Source organism: Dama dama, chromosome 30, assembly GCF_033118175.1.
Source record: "Dama dama isolate Ldn47 chromosome 30, ASM3311817v1, whole genome shotgun sequence".
In the NCBI taxonomy this organism is placed as follows: domain Eukaryota; kingdom Metazoa; phylum Chordata; class Mammalia; order Artiodactyla; family Cervidae; genus Dama; species Dama dama.
Window position 1 is genome coordinate 51,580,596 of NC_083710.1, and position 25,162 is coordinate 51,605,757.

Consider the following 25,162-nt stretch of genomic DNA (forward strand, 5'->3'; position numbering starts at 1 on the left):
ACATGGGCACATTTTAGGCCTGTGCTACTCAGAGTGTGGTCCTGAGAAAGTGCTGGCCTGTAATCCATAGTGAGGTCAGTTCTGAAATGGGGATTGGGTGTTTGGAAACTTTTATGGCAATTTGATAGACTACTGTTATGGACTGAATGCTTGTGTTCCTTCAAATTCATAGGCTGAAACTCCATCCACCAATGTCATAGCATTAGGAGGTGGGGTCTTTGGGGGGTGATTAGGTCAAGATGAGGTCGTGAGGGTTGCTGTTGTTCACTTACTAAGTGTGTCCGACTCTTTGTGACCCCATGGACTGCAGCACACCAGGCTTCCCTCTCCTTCATTGTCTCCAGGAGTTTGCTCAAATTCATGTCCACTGAGTCAGTGGTGCTATCTAAACATCTCATCCTCTGTTGCCCCTTACTCCTCCCACTTTCAGTCTTTCCCAGCATCAGGGTCTTTTCCAATGAGTCAGGTCTTCGCATCAGGTGGCCAAAGTATTAGAGCTTTACAATGAATATTCAGGGTTGATTTCCTTTAGGACTGGCTGGTTTGAGCTCCTTGCTGTCCAGGGGATTCTCAAGAGTCTTCTCCAGCCCCACAATGCAAAGTCATCAGTTCTATGGTGCTTAGTCTTCTTTAGGGTTCAACTCTCACATCCATACATGACTGCTGGTAAAACCATGGCTTTGACTCTATGGACCTTTGTTGGTAAGGTGATGTCTCTGCTTTTTACTATGCTGTCTAAGTTTGTCCTAGCTTTCTTTCCAAGGAGCAAGGATCTTCTAATTTCATGGCTACAGTCACCATCCATAGTGAATTTTGAGCCCAAGAAAATAAAATCTGTCACTGCTTCCACTTTTTCCCCATCTATTTGCCATGAAGTGATGGGACTGGATGCCATGATCTTAGTTTTTTGACTATTGAGTTTTAAGCCATCTTTTTTACTCTCCTAGAGGACATGTGGGTGGATAGCTCATGTGTGGAGTTAGTGCCCTTGGAAGGGCCAGGAGAGAGCTTGCTTCTACTCTACTTTCCTCTGTGTAAAGATAACATAACACATTGATCATCTGCCACTTGGAAGAAAGTTTTCAGCAAAACTGATCCTGTTGGAACCCTCATCTTGGACCTCCAGCCTCCAGAACTATGAGAAATAACTATCTGTTGTGTTTAAGCCATATAATCTATAATATTTTCCTGTTAGGAGCCCAGACAAAGACAGTTGATTTTAAACCTATTGAATCAAATCATAGCTTTTTAAAAAATGAGGCTTGTATTACGTGCCTCTTTGCTATTTTCTTTTTCTAATAATTTATTTTTATCATATTTTACAAAAAAATACGATGCAGTGGATTGGGGGCAGGGGTAGGAAACCACTATAGTTTGAGGAGTGTGATCCTGAAGGAAATGCTATAAGTGGCTGCGTGTGGGGTCAAAGAGAGGGCTGGAGGTCAGACTTCTCTCTTTCTTCCAAACTCCTTCCACTTGCTTGATTCTCTGGGCTATGGGAGAAATCCAGGAGAAAGTAAGGCCATGAGTTACTGGGATAGAAGACAGATATGTTGGGGCCACCCCTAGAGATCCCAGGAACGGATGACCTGTGGTCCTCACTGACTTCTACAGTAGTGTCCACCAGTCAGGAGAAGACATAGAATGTCCCTCAAGTGAGAATCTATGAGCCAACAATTGGAACAAGAGCAGACGCCGAATAGATGGCTTAAACCAGAGCTAGAGGAAGGACCAGACTGATACTCAGGCAGGTCTACAAGGCTAGGGAGAGAGCCAAAATGTTCTCGTGGGGCCACTATGAGAGCAACCCATGATTGCACCATGGGTTCCACCAGATGTCAGCACCACGGGCCCATGGAACATCCCGTGAATGGTGGGCATTACTGTCAAAGCCAATGTGGATCACAAGTCATCCATTTCTGAGGTCTCTAGGAGTGGCCCCAAGGTGTCTTCTCTCCCAGTAACTTCTGGACTTTAAAGTTCCCTGTACATTCAAGAAGCCATCTTAGGAATGAGGGTGGAGAACAGAAGGACCGAAGATTTACTTTAAAGTGATTGCCCCAAAGAGATTATATAATGTTATTCAACAGTCACGCTTCCCTCCATTATCCAGCAGTATGATACCTTGGGAGCAAAATTAAGTCAGATGTAGAAAATAAAGACACTGTATTTCTTTCACACCTGACTGGTAGCGCATAACTTATTGACCCTGTCATACTCCCAATAAATTTTAACAGTAAAAATCATTCCTGGCATACAGTACAGTCTTAATAAAGGCTGGCTGGAATGTTGAAGGGAGCTTTAAAAAAATGTCACATTTCAAAAATAGATGCATAGCAGAATGAGGATGGCTCAGATTCTTCAGTTCCATTGCCCCATATTTTAGACAAAATAAATGAATTAGGTAAGAGAATCATGACATGTGAATTGACAATAAAGCTCTGAGTAAGTCATCAGATAAGGAAGTTTTCCATATCATGGGAATCTGTCCTGGGAAAGGGGATACAAATTTAATTCATTTTTCAGGAGTCACTGAGCTTCTCAAAATGATAAGATACAAGAGATGGGGGAATAATATGCCTCTGAACACCTCACAGAGACTTCATCCTAACAGTCCCGAGCTCTGTCTAGGGCACTGCTTGTGACCTTTGGGAACATCTGGTAGGTAATGATCACTAGTCATTCCATCTGTAAACATTATAGCATCCTAGTAACTGTGCCAAGCGCTGGGCATTTCAAGATATTTAAAGATAATTTACAGATTCAAAATGGCTTCCCTGGTGGCTCAGATGGTAAAGCATCTGCCTGCAATGCAGGAGACCCAGGTTCAATCCCTGGGTTGGGAAGATCCCCTGGAGAAGGAAATGGCAACCCACTCCAGTATTCTTGCCTGGAGAATTCTTTGAACAGAGGAGCCTGGCAGGCTATAGTCTACCCTGATGCTGGGAAAGATTGAAGGCAGGAGGATAAGGTGACAACAGAGGATGAGAAGGTTGGATGGCATGCTCGACTCAACGGACATGAGTTTGAGCAAGCTCTGGGAGTTGATGATAGACAGGGAAGCCTGGCGTGCTGCAGTCCATGGGTTCACAAAGAGTTGGACATGACTGAGCGATGGAACTGAACTGAGCTACAGATTCAAAGAGATTCTTTCCAGTCTTAAGGAGATTATATTCCAGTGCAAGAAACAAGAGGGTAAACAAAGACACAATTGAATTGGCACCATTAACAAAAGGGAAGGGAGCTTTAGAAGAACAGAAGAAGGGAAACATCTATTTCTTTGCCTAGTCAGTGAAAGTTCCCTAAGGCAATAGTGATCTTCTGAGCTAAGGCTTGCATCATCTGGAATGCACCAAGCTTGCCTGGGAGAATCAGGCAGGAACTGAAGCAGGGAGAGGAGAAAAACTAGGTCTAAGTTTACTAAGGCAACAGAGTTGATACATTGGAGATGGTTCTGTGACTAGAGCCATGAGCATCTGTGATGATGTGTGAAGGGCGAGGATGGGAAAAGTTTGCAGGATCCTACTGAGTGTCATAGACAGGTTTGAAGGCAGAATAACGTGACCCGATTTTTTTTTTTAACAAATATTATAAATGGCAGGTAGAGTGGAATGGGGAATAACTGAAGATAAGAGAATGTAAGACTAGCTTACATAGACTGAATGAGAGATGTTAGCCTGCATCTTTCGTTTCCCCAAAGCAAACTCAGATTTTAAAAAAAGGAGGGGGGATGTCCTAACATGCAAACTGAATGTAGAAACAGTGAAGACTGGCTAATCTCATGTCTGTGATGTGAGTTCAATCTCATTGAGAGTTTCTGTGGTTATACACTCCTCCACTCTATGAAATAGCCCATTCTTCCCATTTTCTTTTTTCCAGTTCCTTGAATACATTTTGCATATCAGTCTTTCCCCTACGAAGATGAAGATGATCTTTACTGAACTGCCTTTCAATTTGGTTTCCTCCTAGTTTTGTGTTCCAAAGCATAGACAAATGAGTTTTAGGCTTCGTCCTAGAGCGCTAGAATCTCATGCCTGCTTGGGTGCTACTATTTCATTTAGTGTGGATATACTCAGAAGGTCTACCTGGCTTTTTAATAGCTGTCTCCTTTACTATCCATGAAGCCTAGTCAAGAAGGTAGCTTTTATTACCAAGGTGATTTCTCTTATTATACTGTTCTTAATGATCAAGAGAGGGGCTTCCTCTCATCCTAAGTTTGGAATGAATTTGGCTAGATTGTCTCAGGTGATGTTCTGTACACTTTGGTCAAGCAAATGTCAAATTCTCCTTTACAAATTCTCATGAAACTCTACCCCACAATCCTGGAACGACTCCTGTGATTTTTTTTTAATAGTATTTTTTCCCATATTTGGATTTTGTACATCACTGGGTCTAATGCTGTGCTTGAATCCTTATGACTGGCCTGTACTTCATTTCACTCTTGGGGGAAGCAGATGAATGCAGAGATATAATTCAAAGGGACCCAGGATTCTGGAAATCTAGACTGCACTGGCTCCTCTCACACGGTTCCAATTGCTAGTATGACAGTCTTTGCCAAGCAGGGCATTAATTTTAACCATAGAAACCTGGCAAGTCAGACAATTCAGCTTGACATTGCAATTCAGCAGTGGGAACTATTAGTTTTGGATCTGATTTTAAGTGGTCTCAGAATACCAGTTACAAATAGAAAGGGTTTCCTGAAGCCAAGTCATATGGTGGCCCTGTGTTTCCTTATCTGCTTTCGACCAGGCGACTGGGGACCAGAGCATGTGCTTCCCGGTGCCAATGTCTAATAGCATGAGAGAGAGAGGCAGTCATCCAGCTCTGGGGTCCTTGAATTTAATTTTTATCTTTTTTTTTTTTCATTTTTGCTTTCTTATTTCTTTATCCTCAAATCAGAACATGTACATGGTTGGGGAAAAAATACAAGTAATTTGAAAGATCTTAAAAGCCTCTTGGATTTCCATCATCCAACAGTAACCACTTTTTCATCCAAAAGTAACCACTTAAAAATGGTACCTCTCCTAGAAAGGGCAGGACAAGGAGAAAGATACAGAGGGAGGGAGAATTTCACTTGCATTTCCTATTTCCTTGGAACTGGTCCAAGGCAAAAGCACCAAAGCCTTGCTTTGGCCAGGACAGTATCCACTTTATCTTTGCTGCACACAGATGTCTTGCCCTTCCATCCTGGAGTGGGTTGTCTAGTCTTCCTCAACCTTACAAACAGATTCACACCCCATCTAAGGCGCTGTGACTAAGAGGCTTCTTCTGACCCCTCTCTTTGTGTCAGCTACTTCCTTCTGATGGTAAGGCAGAGAGACTGTTTCCTTAATAAAAGTGACAATTACCCTCCTGCAAGTGAGTGCTCATTGACGAGTACTGGTGTGCCAGATTTGCAATAGTCAATCCGCGTATGACTCAGCACCTCCAAGAACTAATGTCTCCCTCTGTTTCTCTGACATAAAATTCTTGGCTTCACTCGGCTTGTCTGCTCTGCCCTCCTCTTTCTATGGATAGGTTGGTTTCTTGCATATTCCACACCCGAATTCCGGAGGAGCTAATCTGCTAGATGCTGCTGCCTCTTGAACAGAATGTTCTGAGTTAAGTGACCTCATTAATCACTGGCTAGATTCTTGGCACAGGTGAGTCTGCTCTGGTCCGTTTATTGGCAGCCTTTGTTCAAATTTGAGTCCTTGATCAAAAAGAAAGGACTAATGCTTCTTTCATAAAAGAGGCAAGATAGGGGGCTTCCCTGGTGGCTCAGTGGTAAAGAATCCACCTGCCAATACAGGAGACAATGGTTCGAACCCTGGTTTGGGCAGATTCCCCCATGCCTCACGGCAACTAGGCCGTTGTGCCACAACTATTGAGCCTGTGCTCTACAACCCAGGAGATAGCTATTCAGTTCGCATGCCACGACTCCTGAAGCCCGAGTGCCCTACAGCCTGTGTTCCACAAGAGAACGCACCAGTGAGAAGCCCGGGCACCACAAGGAATAGTAGTCCCAGCTCCTTGCACCTAGAGAAAGCCCATGCACAGCAACAAAGATCCAGCACAGCCGATAAAAAAAAAAAACAAAACAAAAAACAAGCCAGATGGGAAAACTCTATGTGGGTGTGGCAGGCAGCATGACTAGACTTGATGTTGCCAACAAAAGAAGTGGCAGGAGAAGGTAGGAAGGGATTTGATTGAAAGCTATTTAGGAGGTGAGAACGACAGAACAGAACTCAGTGATTGATCATCAAATGCTTAGATTTCTGGTTTACATGAATAGGTTAGAAGAGGTTCTCTGAAGAGAACAAGAGATAGTTGGTTTCAACATTGATTTCTAGGTATATTTAGTTTGAAGAATGTGTGGTGGTATCTGGGAGATGATGTATTTTTGCAAATAAACTAATGCAAATCTAGAGGTGAGGGTAAGATCTGGCTGGAGATAATGGACTTGGGAGTCATTGTTCACAGGTTGCAGATTTCAACCTACTTCTTGAGAACTTCTGTTTTCTCTACCCTGGAATAAGACCACAAGCAAAAAGATGGTGGCCAAGTAAGACATGGAAGCAACCTAAATATCCATCAACAGATGAATGGATAAGCAAAATGTGATGTAAATATACAATGAAATGCTACTCAGCCATGAAAAAGAATGAAAATTTGCCATTTGCTGCAACATGGATTGACTTAGAGGGCTGTATACTAAGGGAAATAACTCAGACAGAGAAAGATAAGTACTATGTGATGTTACTTATATTTGGTATCTAAAAAAAATAAAAAACAAAAAAACAACTAGTGAACATATAAAAGGAGCAGACTCGCAGATATAGAGAACAAAGTGGTTACCAGTGGGGAGAGGGAAGGAGTGAGGGGCAATATAGGGGTAGAGGAGTAAAAGGTACAACTATAAGGTATAAAATAAGCTACAAGGATACATTGTACAACATGGGGAATATAGCCAATATTTTATAGTAACTATAAATGAGGAATAACTTTTAAAAGTTGTGAATCATTATATGGTACACCTGTAACTTATATGATATTGTACAGCAAATATATGCTTCAATTAAAAAAGTACTTAGTTATTGTTAGACTCAAATCCTCTAATTTATTAGGAATCACTGAAATACTATAATGTGCTGTTTTAAACAATTATGTGGTTTACCTTCTATTGTTTTTCTCTATTTCTTTGCATTGATCACTTAGGAAGGCTTTCTTATCTCTCCTTGCTATTCTTTGGAACATTAAAACGATTAAATGTTTCGTACTTTGGAACATTAAAGTGATTAACACTAAAAAAAATGGTGGCACAATGAATTGTGAATGAAGCACTACTTTTTAGAGATATTTTCCCTCATCAGACTTATAAATTAATAGCACCAATAGTAAAAAAAAAAAAAAAAAAAAAAATCAAGCCTCAATTTCTCCAACAAAAAGATTTTTAATAAGACCATTATGTACTATCTGATAGGAGCTAAGGCAACCTGGTTATTAGAATAAAGTAATTAAAGGTAATGCTGATGTATTGCAGCTGCCATTGAGATGTATAACAATGAAAAACAGGAAGCGTTATGATTATATGTAATGTGAAAATCTGTATTCAGCTTGGTGGAGTAAAAGCAGGAAGTGACTCTTCTTGGCAAAGAAGATTTAAAATGTCCTCCTATCCACAAAACACAGGACATTAATTATGACAGAGAAACGCAGCTGCCAAGGAGAGGGTGGACCCAGCACTCAGGTTACTCAGATAGAGAGCTACAGTATCACCCAGACATTCCTCAGTTCAGCTCAGTTGCTCAGTCATGCCTGACCCTTTGTGACCTCATGGACTGCAGCACGCCAGGCTTCCCTGTCCATGACCAACTCCCAGAGCTTGCTCAAACTCATGTCCATCAAGTCGGTGATGCCATCCAACCATCTTATCCTCTGTCGTACCCTTCTCCTCCTGCCTTCAGACATATCTACTGAAGAATATATAGGAGGCAGTTGCCAATTTTAAAACAGCTTTATCAGTATCAGTCCCCAAAGACTCTACTTCGAATAGTACATCGGTGGCAGCTTAGAAGAAGCAAAGAGCAAAACTTGAATGATTGGATACAAAGAGACCTTCAAAAGAAGACATGGAGAGGACGTGGACATTGTTTCTTAAAAGTTTAAGGGAGTTCAATGCATGAGACAGGGCACTCAGGGTCAGTGCACTGAGACGACCATGAGGGATGGGATGGGGAGGGAGGAGGGAGGGAGATTCAGGATGGGAGACACATGTATACCCATGGCTGATTCATGTCAATGTATGGCAAAAACCACTACAATATGGTGAAATAATTAGCCTCCAGTTAAAATAAATACATAAATTAAAAAAAAAAAAGTTTAAGGGCATAACACCAGAAGGGCATGGAGATATTACAGGAAGTAAATGAAGTTTGCAGTGCTCCCGCCATCTCTGCTATTGAATGGGCTTTGAAGCAATAGAGCTCTGGTTTTAAACCCTAACTTCATCCAGAGAATGGGGTGTTGCTTAGCATCACTGAGCTTCCCTGGTGTCTCAGACCGTAAGGAATCTGCCTGCAATGCAGGAAACCTGGGTTCAGTCCGTGAGTCAGGAAGATCCCTTGGAGAACAGAATGGCTATCCACTCCAGTATTCTTGCCTGAAAAATCCTATGGACAGAGGTGCCTGGCAGGTTATAGTCCATGAGTTCCCAGAGTGGGACATGACTTAGTGAGTAGCACATGGTTAGCAACATTATGAAAACTGAGAAAATATATGCAAAGTGCCTGGTACATGAGAAGTATTGAAATGATAGCTATTACTTTTAAATCACTTTGTTAGTAAATGCAAAAATACCTGTAAGAACTCTTTTTGGTTCTCTTACGAATGATTATAAAATCATTCTTCTCAATTACCTTAAGTTTGAAAGCCTGTCAACCACAAAGTCCTTCCCACTAAAATTATTTAGATTTTTAGAAATTTCACCCTACAATTTGAGGTGAATTCACTGTAGTTTTGAAGGAATAAATGGAATGGCTTCCATTTTTCCCTAAATCTTAAGCAATTTTCAGATTTAAAAACATGTTGAAGATCCTTTTTTGTGTATGAGACTGGCTATTTCTTGGATGATTCAGAAACCCAGGTCTCTGTGTGGCATCTGGAGGGACTTCAGGAATTTGTGGTTGAGTGGATGATTGCCCCACCATCACTGCGTGTTTGGAATATTTGGGCTGCTTTGGTCTATGTAGCATCTTGCTAGCAACTTCTTTCAAATTTATTACCACTATAGCAAACTTCAGGAGTCTCCCCAGCCCTCTGACTGTTGGACTGTTTACAAAACCAGAGCCAGTCTAAAATAAATCACTGGGCATATACCAATGACAGAAAATGACCATCGCGTTGTCTTCTCATATATCCTTTATTGTTATATTTAGAAAGTGAACTTCCCTCAACTTTTGACATAGCCACCATATATCTTTCTGATCTTTGGTTATATTTTGCTGTGCAAATATTCTAAAAAGTTATTTCCCTAGTGGTCAAGTACACTAACTAGAGGGTAAATACCCGAGGGGCATAGACTGACAGCACATTCACCCAGCTTGGAGAGAAGAGAAATCACTAAACGCACTTTGTCAAATTAGGCCAGTGTCATAAATTCATAATTTAGACAACCAGCAGACTTTTACTGCATCAGAATATGTTGTCAGATGAAGTTCTTTGTGAACAAATCCAGTGTGAAATGAAAACTCATTCTTTCAAGACAACGAGAATTTTTATTTCTGAGATTTACTAGGCTTTTGGAGAAGCTAACATGTAGTCTGAGATTTCTGAGAGATCCATCCTGTCATGAGACCTTCTTCCTACTCTAGTGTACTGAGCGAAGCAAAAATTACCTAAAAAATGGTGAGTGGCTCTGACTCAGCAAACACATTCTTATGAGTGTACTCAGTTGCTCACTAGTGTCTGACACTCTGCAACCTCACAGACCCCATGGAGCCTACCAGGCTCCTCTGTCCATGGGATTTTTCCCAGACAAAAATATTGGAGTGGGTTGCCATTTCCTCCTCTGGAGGATCTTTCTGACCCAGCGATCAAACCTGAGGACATGCTTAGCTGAGTTTGAAGCTTACACTAAGGATGAAGGGCCACGTGGTTGTGAAGTATGAGTCTTTTCTCCAGACTGTAGAGGTTATAATATTATAGTTGTGGGAAAGAACTGTCAAATATTAACTCTGTCCCCAGAAATTAACAGCTTCCAAATGTCGTAGACCAGGCCTCTACGTGTCTCAGAAGTAATATCTGATATGAGACGCCACAAGATACACGTTTATTCATAGAACATCTGAATTAAACAGTCGTACTGAAGATATCATTTTGTCTTTCTTTTCTTCCTATTCTTGGTTATGATCCATTTCATTAACCATTACTTCAAGTTTATACAATGGTACCCAACTGTGAATCTAGTTCTCAAGAAAGAATGTCTCACCTGCTTTTATTTCCCATTAGAGGCCACTTCCTATTTTAGAATATATTAAAAATTTTACAATGGGTACTTTACACAAGATACTTTATAAACTAACTATAATAATTATATTTTAAGTGTTTTTAGAAGGAGAGTTGGCTTTGTACTACTCTGGTTATCTTGGTTATAAAAACATTGACTTTACTTAGAGGTTATGGACTTTCAAATATTTTAAAATGGTATCAAACAATTGAGTTATTCAGTTTCAAACAATGACCACAGGCTTTCATTCCCCAACTTGCAGGCAACCTCTTTTGAGTGACCCATTTGTTTCTGGCTACTCTGGTATTTTCCTTCTCTATTCTTCCTTTCTCTTTGTGTTTCCATTCACCCACAGGAAATGGAGTAATCTACACAAATGATCTCTTCCCTTCTTCCACTGATCTAAGAGATAGGAGCTACATTGCTAATTTTCTAACAAGGAAAATGTAAAGTGTTGATTCTAGAATGAGAATGAAAGAGACTGTGGTGAGAAGGGGTGGTTTAAACTATACTTCGTTTTTCTTGGGAGGCAGCAGGCTCACTATGCATAGAATTATGGAAAACCAAACAGAGTACAACACAGCACATTGGTAATTCATTTAACCTTCTGCATTAGAACAAAATCCAGAACAGTTAAGAATCTAAAGCCTGTCTTCAAGAGTTTCTAAACACTTGGTATCTGCCAGTAATAATGTAATGAGCTAACAAGCGCTTTTATTCTTCTTGCATACCTTATATAATTCATACACAGCACGCAGAATGGCACAGGGAAGTGCAATAGTCCTCATTCCACAGGACAGCTCACACAGGAAGTGCTAGAAAGAGGTTTCCATCCATCCTCAAATCTACTGACAGCCTGTTCACTTCTCAAACCACTGAGGCATATGCTTATTTAACTATTCCTTTCTTATAAGGATCTCTTAATTCAAAGGAAACCACTTTATCATCTGAGCCTATGGTGAAAAGTAGAAAATAAAACTCCTGTTATGTAGCTCTGTTGTCCTCCAAGTGAATTATAAATATGTTTGTTGGAGGTACAGATCATGACTCCCCACTGAATTAGACATTCTTTTTTTCTCATTTTATTGAGATATTAGTGACATGTAACTACATTAATCTAAGGTATACAGGTAGTTCAGTGGTTAAAGAATCTGCCTGCAATGCAGGAGATGCCAGAGATGCAGTTTGTTCTCTGGGTCAGGAAGATCCCCAGGAGGAGGGCATGGCAACCCACTCCAGAATTCTTGCCTGGAATATCCCATGGATAGAGGAGTCTTGCAGACTACATTCCATAAGTTCACAAAGAGTTGGATATGACTGAAGCGACTGAGCATGCATGCACACACATACAACATGATGACTTTATATGTGTATTACAAAATGATTACCACAGTACGTTTAGTTCACATTCATTACCTCAGATAGTTACACTTTTTTTCTTGTGATGAGAACTTTCAAGACTTTCTCTCTTAGCAACTTTTCAATATACAATACAGTATTGTTGTAGGAAGGGGAACCCCCTTCCAGGGCCCGAAACTTGGCTCTTGTTTAACACTTGGAAATGAATTGTGTGAGGTCAATTATGCAGGTCAGGAAGCAACAGTTAGAACTGGACATGGAACAACAGACTGGTTCCAAATAGGAGAAGGAGGACGTCAAGTCTGTATATTGTCACCCTGTTTATTTTACTTATATGCAGAGTACATCATGAGAAACTCTGGGCTGGAAGAAGCACAAGCTGGAATCAAGATTGCCAGGAGAACTATCAATAACCTCAGATATGCAGATGACACCACCCTTATGGCAGAAAGTGAAGAAGAACTAAAGAGCCTCTTGATGAAAGTGAAAGAGAAGAGTGAAAAAGTTGGTTTAAAGCTCAACATTCAGAAAACTAAGATCATGGCATCCAGTCCCATCACTTCATGGGAAATAGATGGGGAGACAGTGGAAACAGTGGCTAACTTTATTTTTTTGGGCTCCAATATCACTGTGGATGGTGACTGCAGCCATGAAATTAAAAGAAGCTTACTCCTTGGAAGGAAAGTTATGACCAACCTAGATAGCACATCAAAAAGCAGAGATATTACTTTGCCAACAAAGGTCCGCCTAGTCAAGGCTATGGTTTTTCCAGTAGTCGTGTATGGACGTGAGAGTTGGACTATAAGGAAAGCTGAGCACAGAAGAATTGATGCCTTTGAACTATGGTGTTGGAGAAGACTCTTGAGAGTCGCTTGGACTGCAAGGAGATCCAACCAGTCCATCCTAAAGGAAATCGGTCCTGAGTGTTCATTGGAAGGACTGATGTTGAAGCTGAAACTCCAATATTTTGGCCACCTGATGCAAACAGCTGACTCATTTGAAAAGACCCTGATGCTGGGAAAGATTGAAGATTGAAGGTGGGAGGAGAAGGGGATGACAGAGGATGGGATGGTTGGATGGCATCACTGACGCGATGGACACGAGTTTGAGTAAGCTATAGGAGCTGGTGATGTACAGGGAGGCCTGGTGTGCTGCTGTCCATGGGGTCACAAAGAGTTGGACACGACTGAGTGACTGAACTGAACTGAGGAAGGTGGACCCCTTCCAGGGCCTGAAACTGGGCTCTTGTCTAATACTCGGAAATGAATTGTCCGAGGAGACACAAGTGCTGACAAAGCAAGAGATTTTATTGGGAAAGGGCAGCAGGGTGGAGAGCAGTAGGGTAAGGGAACCCAGGAGAACAGCTCTGCCATGTGGCTTGCAGTCTCGGGTTTTATGGTGATGGGATTAGTTTCCGGGTTGTCTTTAGCCAATCATTCTGACTCATTCCTTCCTGGTGGTGCAGGTCTTGTTCAACCAAGATGGATGCCAGAGAGAAGGATTCTGGGAGGTGGTCGGACATGTGGTGTCTCCTTTTGACCTTTCCTCAACTCTTACGGTTGGTGGTGGCTTATTAGTTCCATGCTCCTTACCAGAACCTCCTGTCATGAAACAACTCATGCAAATGGTTACTATGGTGCCTGACCAGGGTGAGTGGTTTCAGTCAATGTGCTTCCCCTAACAGTATCACGAACTATAGTCACTATGCTATGCATTACATCCTCCTAACCTATGTATATCATAACTGGAAGTTGAAGTCTTTTGACCACTTTGCGCAGCCCCTGAATTAAAGTTTTTTTTAAAAATCTTAATTTCAATGAACAAAAATTACAAGAGAGAATTTACAGAATAAAGAAAAAGAAAAAAAAATGTAGTTATTAGTTAAGTTCAAATAAGTTAATTCTTTTTTTATATTATAAATATCCACATTCAAGACTCTCATTTGTTAGGTCAAGAGGTATGACACAATGAAAAAAGTATATTTTCACAATAATAATGTGACCCTACAGTCTTGCATTCTTAGAGTGAAATACATTAAGGAGATTGCTTCTTTTCTGTAAAATTTGTCCAAAGTATATCTCTGAAATCTCAAGAGGAAACTGACTCTAAAACTTTGTAACATAATCTTGCAAACGCAGATAACTGAGAGTGCTGCAGCATGGTGCATCAAAATTTGAACTCTTGGAGGCCAAAATATCATCAGTCATGTAATTAGCAAGGAAAGAAAGATAAAGTACTAGAAAACTAAATATCTATTTTAAAAGACAGATGCATATTTTGTCTGAGACTATTTCTAATGTTAATATTTTTGGTAGTGATATTTTAACATTAAAGAGATTTTATATCATTTTCTTGAAAGGCAGAGTCCTTAAAGTCAAATACTAATCTTTCAAACTTCTACTTTCTTATCAAAATGGGTCGTCAGAAAATCTTTTGGATTCATAATTCTCAATTGCTCTGTGAGAATCTAGGAAAAGGGTCATATAAAAAAGTGTATGGGAACCTAGAGAGGGTGGGAAAGGGTGGGAGGAAGTTCAAGAGGGAGGGGACATATGCATACCTATGACTGATTCATGTTGTTGTATGGCAGAAACCCATGCAATCCTGTAAAGCAAGTATCCTTCAATTAAAAATAAATAAATTTTTAAAAGTGTATGGAGATTCCATGGTGACTCCAGTGGTGGGGAGTCTGCCTGGCAATGTAGGAGACATGGGTTCAATCCCTGGTTCAGGTAAATTCCACACGCCACAGAGCAACTAAACCCGTGTGCCCCAACTACCGAGCCTGTGCTCTGGAGCCAGTGAGACAGAACTACCGAGCCCATGTGCCACAGCTGCTGAAGCCTGAGTGCCCTAGAGACCGTGCCGCGTAACAAGAGAAGCCACCGCAATGGGAAGGTCACACACTACAACTAGAGAGTAGCCGCCCACTCTCTCTGCAACTAGAGAAAACCTGAGTGCAACAACAAAGACCAAAATGATAATAAATAAATAAATAAATAATTTGAAAACATAATTAAAAAAGAGTGTGAAACACTTCCCTAAGAAAGAGAGAAGGGGCAGAGTTTAATTTTGCCTTGGGAAGGAGAATTGTGGGCAAACTCTAAAAAAGTGGCCATACACTTTTTTATTATCTTTGCACTGGCCTAAGTGCTATGCAAGAAAGAAAGATGAGAAATTTCCCAAGCATTTCATGAAAATGCACTAAATACTGATAAGAGATCCTATCTCAATTCAATTAACCACAATCTTGAGTGACACAACAGTGCACCAGACTTCGTGGCAGTGTGGAAGTATAAAAAAAGGCTCAACACTTAAGGAACTTACAATCTTATCGCACAGACAAACATATTAAAAATATGTTCCACAGCCAAGGATAATGACACAAACCCCATTTGTATTCAATAGATACTGGATTCTGTTCTTCACAATGTTCAAGTAACTCTCTGTGAAGTGCAGTGAGAGCCACTTAATTTCCTTCCTGTGATATCTGAATTTCCTAGGCTAACTCTGAGGGCCAAGCATTCGGTCCTCTTTATTTTTTTCCAGCTAAAAAGCTGTCATTTTAGTTGGAAAATATTTAGTATCTGCTTGTGGTACAGTGGGAAAGAATCTGCCTGTCAAAGCATGAGACGCAAGAGAATTGGGTTCAGGGTCTGGGTTGGGAAGATTACCTGGAGGAGGAAATGGCAACCCACTCTAGTATTCTTGCATGGAGAATCCCATGGGCAGAGAAGCCTGGTGGGCTACAGTCCATGGGATTGCAAAGAGCTGGACATGACGACTGAGTGACGAAGCAAGTGTGCGCATGCACACACACACACACACACACACACACACACACACAACATAAGCTTCTGAGCACTGAGACTGATTTTTAAACTTTTTCTGACTCCCATTGAATGCCCTGTACTGTGCTGTGCTTAGGGAAGCCCACTGAATACCCTATATATTGGTTAATGCACAGAATACTCAATGGACTTCTGAAAGAGAAAATAAATTTTTCTTAAAGAAATGAAGGAAAGAGAGAACATTTTAGTATCTGTCACACACCCCTCTACACACATTCACTGTGGTGGTTAAATATAAAACCTAAAAGTTCGAGACCTGGCTTGAAAATCCCAGCTCTACCTCTCACTACTTGTGTGATCCTGGGCAAGTTACTAAGCTAAATGGACCTTAGTTTCTTCATTTGCAAAATGGCAGATATGAGATTGCATGTCTAATACAATTTTGTATAGATTAGATGTAATAATGTAAATAAAGTGCCCAGCCTAAGTTCTTGCATATAAGTGCTTGATAATTAGAACTACATTATTGTTTGCCACCTGTCTATGTTTAAAAAGATTTGAGGCAACTAACACTAAGTAACAAATATAATAAAACCAAGATAAAAAGAGAAATGTATCAAGCTATAGTGTTGATATATTTTTTCCAATTCTTTGATCAAATAAGTGAAACTGATTTGTAGCACTTAAGAAAATTCCCCAAACCCGGTAGTATTTTGTGGAGGAAGGTAGGTTTTTGCTGCATTTGTAAAACTTGTGCTAAAATTTATTCTTTACAAAATTATTTGGGGTTTCAATATTCTAAAATGGAGGATGAATAAACTCAAAACACTAGTGCAAAAATTTTAGAAAGACTGCCTTTCCATCCTTAATTAATAGCTAAAGGATCTGAAGAGTGGTAGACAAGATTTATCAAGTTGCAGGAAACTACATTCTCTAGGAATCCAGACACATAGTTCTAGAGTATGTTGGTTTGATAACTGACTGACAAAGTTTTAAAAATCATTTTGGTGAATCAAGAAACTTCTTGAGAGGTACTCAGGTCAATAGAACTAAACTTCCCTCCACCCAACTGCAGCTGTGAAATTAAAAGATGCCTGCTCCTTGAAAAGAAAGCTATGATAAATCTAAGGAGTGTATTAAAAATCATAGATATCACTTTGCCAACAAAGGTCCATATAGTCAAAGCTATGGTTTTTCCAGTAGTCAAGTACGGATGTGAGAGTTGGACCATAAAGAAGGCTGAGCACTGAAGAATTGATGCTTTTAAATTGTGATGCTGGAGAAGACTCTCGAGAGTCCCTTGGACTACAAGGAGATCAAATCAGTCAACCCTAAAGAAATCAACCCTGAATATTCATTGAAAGGACTGATACTGAAGCTGAAGCTCCAATAGCTTGGCCACTTGATGGGAAGAGCCGACTCATTGGAAAAGACCCTGATGATGGGAAAGATTGAGGGTAGGAGGAGAAGGGGATGAGAGAGGATGAGATGGTTGGATGGTATCACTGACTCAATGGACATGGGTTTGAGCAAACTCTGTGAGATGGTGAAGGACAGGGGAGCCTGGCATGCTGCATGGTATGGTGTTAAAGAGTTAGACACGTCTTAGCGACTGAACAACAGCAACCCAACCGGGGCTTCCCTAGCGGCTCAGTGGTAAAGAATCTGCCTGCCAGAGCAGGAGAAATATGTTTGACCCTGGGTAGGAAAGATCCCCTGGAGAAGGAAATGGCAATCCACTCCAGTGTTCTTGCCTGGAAATCCCATGAACAGAGGAGCCTGGCAGGCTACAGTCCCTGGGTCACAAAGAGTCAGGCACAACTTAGGTACTGAGTACCATGTATGCCACCCAATTGCTTACCACCAAGAACTGTTCAAAGATTCTAAAATCTTCTGTACTTTAAATCTATTTTAGGAGACTTACCCAGTAATCTCTGTGTTAGCTATGCTACAAAATAACATCAGCCATTTCTAGGTTAAAGTGATTTAACTGTGAGGCTATGCTATTTTCCCCATCTATGTCTCTTCCAAGGTCATAAAATCTGTCAGGACAGACACTCTGTATACAAGTTATGATCCAACCATTTCCTGTCCATTTTCTAATACGGAGAGCCGTATCTGTAGCTTCAGTGCCTCTTTTTCAATTCCCCATTCTTTCTGGTTTGTGCTTTAGTCACTACTCACAGACAGTAAACAATCCACCTGCAATGTGGGAGATTTGGGTTCGATCTCTGGGTTAGGCAGATCCCCTGGAGAAGGGAATGGCCAATATTCTTGCCTGGAGAATTCCATGGACAGAGGAGCCTGGCAAGCTACAGTCTATGGATTGCAAAGAGTCGGACATGACTGAGCAACTTTCACTTTCATTTTTCTTTCACGACGTGGGACTTGACGATCCAGTTGGTTTTTTGAGCTCTCGTAGTAAATTGCTATTTCTGTTGGGCTCCAAACTTGAGAGCCAGTATTCCCTTAGGATACTGCTAGGTGTTTATTTTACCTCCAGCTCCTAGCTCTCTGCCAGCTCATAGGCATGTGGAGCTTATGTTGATCTGGCTTTTGCACTGTTCTGTAAGGACCAAAGCTGGGCTGGTAAACCTGCCCAGCAAAGGCTGGGAGAAGAGAGTTCATACCTATTACATGGTCCTGTAGCCTGCACAAGTTCTGAGTTCCTGCTGACATCTGTGAGCTCACAAGGCAACCGAGGGATGACGGCAGCCTTCCTTCCAGCCGGCTGTGTTCATTACTGTGTTTCTCAGCCTACAAATATCTTTGCTGTGCTCTGGGATTTTTGGAAGTCTTGGGCCTGTTCTTGTCTGAAATGAGATTTAACTTTTAAGGTTGACAGGTGCTATATCTTAGCTGCTCAATGGCATCTCTGAATTTCTGCATTTACCTTTTTTTTTAAAATTTATTTTTAGTTGGAGGATAATTGCTTTAGAATGTTGTGTTGGTTTCTGCCACACATCATCACAAATCAGCCATATATGTACCTGCTTAGTTGCTCACTTGTGTCTGACTCTCTGTGGCTCCATGGACTGTAGCCCACTAGACCCCTTTATCCATGGCATTTCCCAGGCAAGAATACTGGAGTAGGTTGCCATTTTGTACTCCAGGGAATCTTCCTGACCCAGATATCGAACCAGAGTCTCTTGTGTCTCCTGCCTTGGCAGGTAGATTATTCACCACTAGCACCACCCATAGGTGGACACGTGCTCCCTCCCTCTTGAACCTCCTTTCTACCGCCTACTCCATCCCAGCCCTCTAGGTTGTCACAGAGCACCAGCCTGAGCTCCTTCACTACTCAGCAACTTCCTATTACCTATCTATTTCACACATGGTAACGTACATATTTCAGTCCTACTTTCTCCTTCCCCCACTGTGTCCATAAGTCTGTTCTCTTTGTCTGAGTCTCTCTTCCTGCCATGCAAATAAGTTCATCAGTACCATTTTTCTAGATTCTATATATATGTGTTAATATATGATATTTGTTTTTCCTTTTCTGACTTACTTCACTCTGCGTAACAGGCTCTAGGCTAACCTACCTCACTAGAACTGACTCAGATCCTTTCCTTTCTAAGGCTGAGCAATATTCCATTGTGTATATGTACCATGACTTCTTTATCCATTCACCCGTCAACAGACATCTAGGTTGGTTCCATGTCCTGCGTTTAGCTTTGAGCCTCGTCCGTTCTCTCAGTCCAGTGTTTGGGTTATCAACCAGTCCCCAAATTTTCCACAGGTGCTGACTTGTGCTTCAATACTAAAATATGAAAATAGCCAACCATCATGTGAGCTGGAAGGAGTCAGGGAAGTGATTTCAGAGGAGGAAATGTTCATACTGAGCATTTGATTGAATGGAATACTGAAGTTGGTGAGAGGACTCTCCAAGTAGAAGAACCACATGAGGAGAGGCAGATAAATAGTTGTTAATTTTTAATTTTTGAAGCAAGTCACACAAAACTGTTTGCCTTCTGGCTTCAATTTGCATTATGAAGTAAAAAAAAATTCATTGGAAACTTTGAATGTACAAATAAAAAATTTGACAGTATTCATTTGAGGAAGATACATTGAAAAAAATTGAGGCAAACAATTATTAAGTGCCCAGGCATTTCATTAGTCCTAGAGAACAAAGATTAATAAGACCAATATGTGATATTTTCTCTCAAGGGGCTAACATTCCAGTAGGGGAGGAAGAAAACAAATAAGTGATTATTTATATTCAGTTGAAGCTCTTTTATCTAATGCAATTTGGTTTAGAAGTTGATGTATTAACCAAATAAAAATGTGGTTGTAGGAGGGAATTTTAAAATGCCCTTTAATGTTTTAATTTAAAACATAAAGTTATACATTCATTGATTTTTTGATATGCAAAAGCCTTTTCTTTGCATGATTTTTCTTACATAAACCATATATATAATGCAGGGTGTGTGGTTTAATGTTTGTATTTTTAAAAAATGAAATGATAAACTAAAGAAACATGCAAAGTACTGAGCACAGATTCTCCTGGAGTTGTATTAGTTTTGTAAACAAGTATCTGAGTTATCTTGTCAATACTTTATTTAACAGAATTATTTTTTAATAACTCAACTTTATCCAGTGTTTTAAATATAGTCACATATGCTATCACAGAAACATGTCTCTTTTCTTATAGCATTTCACTAGTTTCAACATAAAATTTAATTATGTAATTAAAATAGCAGAGACAACTGGTTTGGAAGAAATGTTACCAAGTTTTTGGAAATGTGCAACTCAACTGGCAGGAATAGTTCATGGTTATACTGGAGAACAGCTGAAAGCTAGGAGATTTTTAGCATGCTTTGGACATCAGCCATTGTATTTAACAAAGGAATACACGATATCAATCACTTAGTTGTAGGTATAATAATTGGAGTTTCATTGAGAAAACTGCTCAGAACCAAAAGCCAAGGCATGCATGAGGTATTACGTTATCTCAGAACAATTGATATCAGATTATGTAGGGCTTAGGTCAGAACCTTGGGCAGCATCACTTTGGGATGAGAGACTTAAATATCTTAACTTGTTTAGTCATGTGTGACTCTTTGGCAACCCCATGGACTGTAGTCTGCCAGGCTCCTCTGTCCATGGGATTTCCCAGGCAAAATACTGGAGTGGTTGCCATGCTCTCCTCCAGAGACCTTCCCGATCCAGGGATCAAACCCGTGTCTCCTCCGTCTGCAATGCGGGAGACCTGGGTTCGATTGTGACAAGTTGTTCAGTCACTAACTTGTGTCTGATTCTTTTGTGACCCCATGAACTGTAGCCTACAAGGCTCCTCTGTCCATCGGATTCCCCAGGCAAGAATATTGCAAAGGGTTGCCATTTCCTTCTCCAGGGGATCTTCCCAACCTAGGGATGAAATCTGCATCTCCTGCATCAGCATGAGGATTCTTTACCACTGAGTCACCAGGGAAGCCCTATATCCAGAGAAAGCCTATGTTAAATTTTATTTCGTATTTCCTTTTGAATATTATGTACACACACACACACACACACACACACACACACATAGGAGCATACTAAGACTTTTTTTTTTTTCCAATTTAGCAATATATTGTGGCCATTTTTCATGACAACATGAAAAATTTCTTTGTGGCATTGGCTAGATTGTGAGCACATTGCCGAATTTTAATGTTGAGAACAACTATTCTTCTCATTTGTCATTTTAATATCATAGTGGTTGCTGTAGGTTTCTGGAAGCTATTTTATTATGAGACTTCTTTTATTTATTTCAGCAATGGGTACAAAATTTTATCAAATTTTTTGTCATCATCTATAGAATGGATCATTCTATATTAAAAGACGCTTACTCCTTGGAAGGAAAGTTATGACCAACCTAGATAGCATATTAAAAAACAGAGACATTACCTTGCCAACAAAGGTCTGTCTAGTCAAGGCTATGGTTTTTCCAGTGGTCATGTATGGATGTGAGAGTTGGACTGTGAAGAAAGCTGAGTGCCGAGAAATTGATGCTCGAACTGTAGTGTTGGAGAAGACTCTTTTTTTTTTTTTTTTGAGAAGACTCTTGAGAGTCCCTTGGACTGCAAGGAGATCCAACCAGTCCATCCTAAAGGAGATCAGTCCTGGGTGTTCATTGGAAGGACTGATGCTGAAGTTGAAACTCCAATACTTTGGCCACCTCATGCCAAATTTGACTCATTTGAAAAGACCCAGATGCTGGGAGGGATTGGGGGCAGGAAGAGAAGGGGACGACAGAGGATGAGATGGTTGGATGGCATCACCGACTCAATGGACATGAGTTTGGGTAAACTCTGGGAGTTGGTGATGGACAGGGAGGCCTGGCGTGCTGCAGTCCATGGGGTCGCAAAGAGTTGGACACGACTGAGCGACTGAACTGAACTGAACTGAACTGATAGAATGGACCATATATATTATCTCCTTTAACTGGTGGATATAATGAAATACATGGATGGAACCACCTTCCCTCACTTCTTCTCTTCCTTTCTACTTTCTTTCTTTTCTCTTCCTTCCTTCTAAGTTTAAATAATTTCTATTCTAAGTGAAATATTGTTTTATTTTTTCTAAGTAATAAAGATATGTAGTTCAAACAGTAAAATACCTCTACAAGACTGATACTGAAAAGCACTTCCCCAAGCCCCAAAATTCCTATTTCTATGTTCTTTTTTCATAAGTTTTCTGGCTATTTCTTTTGGCATTTAATTTCTTATATTTTATAGTGCTACTTCTTAACTTGTCAATTTTAGTTATTTTATATTTTTCTTATGAAATGAGGATTTATAGTTACTACATCATGTCATATTTTTCTACTGTCTCAATATGCATAGTCTTATCAGTAAGTTTTGTTGAATTCATGATCAGGATTCATCTTACCATGACTTTATTAGTATTGGTCAGAACTGAGCCAAATATTATATTTTCTATCTTGTGAAATTTTTGTTTTGCCTAGAGTTAATAATTTGTTGTTGTTGTTTAGCCGCTAAGTTGTGTCTGACTCTTTTGTGACCCCAGAGACTGTAGCCTACCAGGCTCCTCTGTCCATGGGATTTCCCAGGCAGGAATGCTGGAGTGGGTTGCCGTTTCCTTCTCGAGGGGATCTTCTTGACCCAAGATCGAACCAGCAGCTCCTGCATTGGCAGGTGGATTCTTTACAGCTGAGACACTAGGGAAATCCAAAGAGTTAGTAATACCTTTGTTTTTATTTTTGTTTTGTCTAAGTTTATGTATTTATTCCAACTGATCGATAAAATCCTTTTAGATTTTAATTTCCATATGGTCAAAAACATCTGGTGTTTTATCAATTACCCACACCCCCCAACAAACACCCGTCCTGTCCTGACCCATCCTTGGAAGCATCCATGCTGGAGCCCTCCATCCTTCTACTCCAATATAGACTAATTTCTCTTCAGTACTGTGCTAACAGTGCATAGCTGTTAAGCTGGAATTTCTCCTTTCTCCAGTTTTGAGTCCCTTATTTGAAAATTTGGTTTCTTCCTCTATTTTAGTTTATGTTCCCATTGTCCAGGAACTTAAGAGGGTGTGCATGGGAGATACTTTGTTTAGGGCTTGCATTGGTCAAGAATTCACCTGCAATGCAGGAGACCTGGGTTCAGTCCCTAGGGTGGGAAGTTCCCCTGGAGAAGGGAAAGGCTACCCATTCCAGTATTCTGGCCAGGAGAATTCCATGGACTGTATAGTCCATGGGGTCGGAAAGAGTCAGACACAACTGAGTGAGTTGCACATTCATCTGCATGTCTGAAAATGTTCTAATAGGTTGTTATACTTGATTGATAGTTTGATAGAGATTGATAGTTTGATTGAGAACAGAATTTTAGGTTGAATAAAAAGTTTCTCTTAGAAATTTGAAGGCATTGTTTTGTCATCTTCTAGCTTCAAATGTGGTTGTAGAGTTGTCTGGTAATATTCTGATTGCAGAACCTTTTTATTTCTCTCTGATAGATTTTATAGTACTTTACTTCTTTCTAGTGCTCTGGATGAAATTTCAAGGAGATGTGCATTAAACAGGGTACGTTAAATTTTATTTTGTTGAGATTCCTTTTGCAAACTCATATTCTGAAGTTCTGGAAACATTTTCTTGAAATAATTTTTTATAATATCTTCCCATCTTATTCCCCCCTCCTCCAAGTATATTCTCTTTCATAAACTTTGGTTTATTGGCAACTTTTTCTCCTGAACCATTTCCTTATTTTTCTTCTCCAATATTTCATATATTTGCCTTTTTAAATTATGCTTTCTGGGCCCCACTTCCTACATTTCTGTTGACTTTTTAATTTTAGTAACCTTATTTTTACATTGCAATAAAAAAAAAATTGTTCTCTGATTATTCCTCTTTTGTAACTATTTCATGGATGCCATATCTTTCCTTAAACCTCCGAGAATAATGCTAGGATTTTTAACTTTAAAAAAATCTATCATAGCTTTGCTTTCTTTGAGTTCCTTTTTATTTGTTTGTGTCCCTGCCTTTTATGAAATTAGATGCTTCCCTCAAATTTCTGATAAGCTTCAAACCTTCATATTTAGGAGAAAGGTCCTGAACACATGTGGTCAGAACCCGCCACTTGATGGGCCAGCTCTTGGATACCCGCCATTTTGTTGCAGGACTTCCCCTTTTCTCTACGGTCTCTTTTACACTCTTGAATGTACGGATGGATTTATACTTTAAAAAAAAAAATCTAATTTTCTTTCAGTGGAGTTGGGTGCTTAAAAATGCATTTGTTTCATTGGCCATGTCTAACTGGACATAAAAAGTAAATCAATTTAGTCAAATGTATAAACCTTTCCCTTTTCCTTTTTGGCATCTACCTTTGATGTGTGTGTGTGTGTGTGTGTGTGTGTGTGATGTTTAGGTGTTCATTTATTTCATTTTGCTTTATTTTTACTAGATTATCAGTTTATTATGAAAGAGTTTAACTGGTGGCTCAGACGGTAAAGAATCTGCCTGCAACGCAGGAGACCTGGGTTCGATCCCTGGGTTGGGAAGATCCCCTGGAGGAGGGATGACAACCCATTTCAGTTCTTGCCTGGAGACTCCCCATGGACAGAGGAGCCTGGTGGGCTGCAGTCCATGGGGTTGCAAAGAGTCAGACACAACTGAGCGACTAAGCACACATAACTCAGGAAGAGCCAGATAACTTTCCTCCCAGCTTCCCTACTCTCAGCCAGTCTATTATCACTCCAAAATAGACCCAGTTCTTCCAAAGCTTTCCCTCTCTGTATCTTAGTCTAAGCTATCACCTTCTTTTGTCAGAATTACTGCTACTACATCCTAATTGAACTCCTTACTATATATTTGGCCTATGTGAATCCAGTAGTGTGAATCAAGCTGCTTTTTTCTTAACCATCTTAAAACTCTTCAATGCTTTTGCTTGGCACCTAGAATCAAACTTCCTTTGAAATGCCTAGAGAGTATGACACAATGTGTCCCCTACCTGCTCTTTCACTGGTCACAGGTTATATGCTCATTTATTTTAAATTATAAATTTAGAAACATTCATGACAGTTTTTATTA

The 25,162-nt window shown here is 40.2% G+C and overlaps 1 protein-coding gene and 1 non-coding gene across 2 annotated transcripts in view; one reads left to right on the forward strand and one right to left on the reverse strand.

Annotated features, from left to right (window-relative positions):
* KLF12 (KLF transcription factor 12) overlaps positions 1–25,162 on the reverse strand; it is a 657,687-nt gene that overhangs the window by 593,543 nt on the left and 38,982 nt on the right. The window lies entirely within an intron of this gene.
* Positions 2,775–2,846, forward strand: TRNAC-GCA (transfer RNA cysteine (anticodon GCA)). Its single transcript has one exon. It is a non-coding gene; the product is annotated as a tRNA-Cys (tRNA).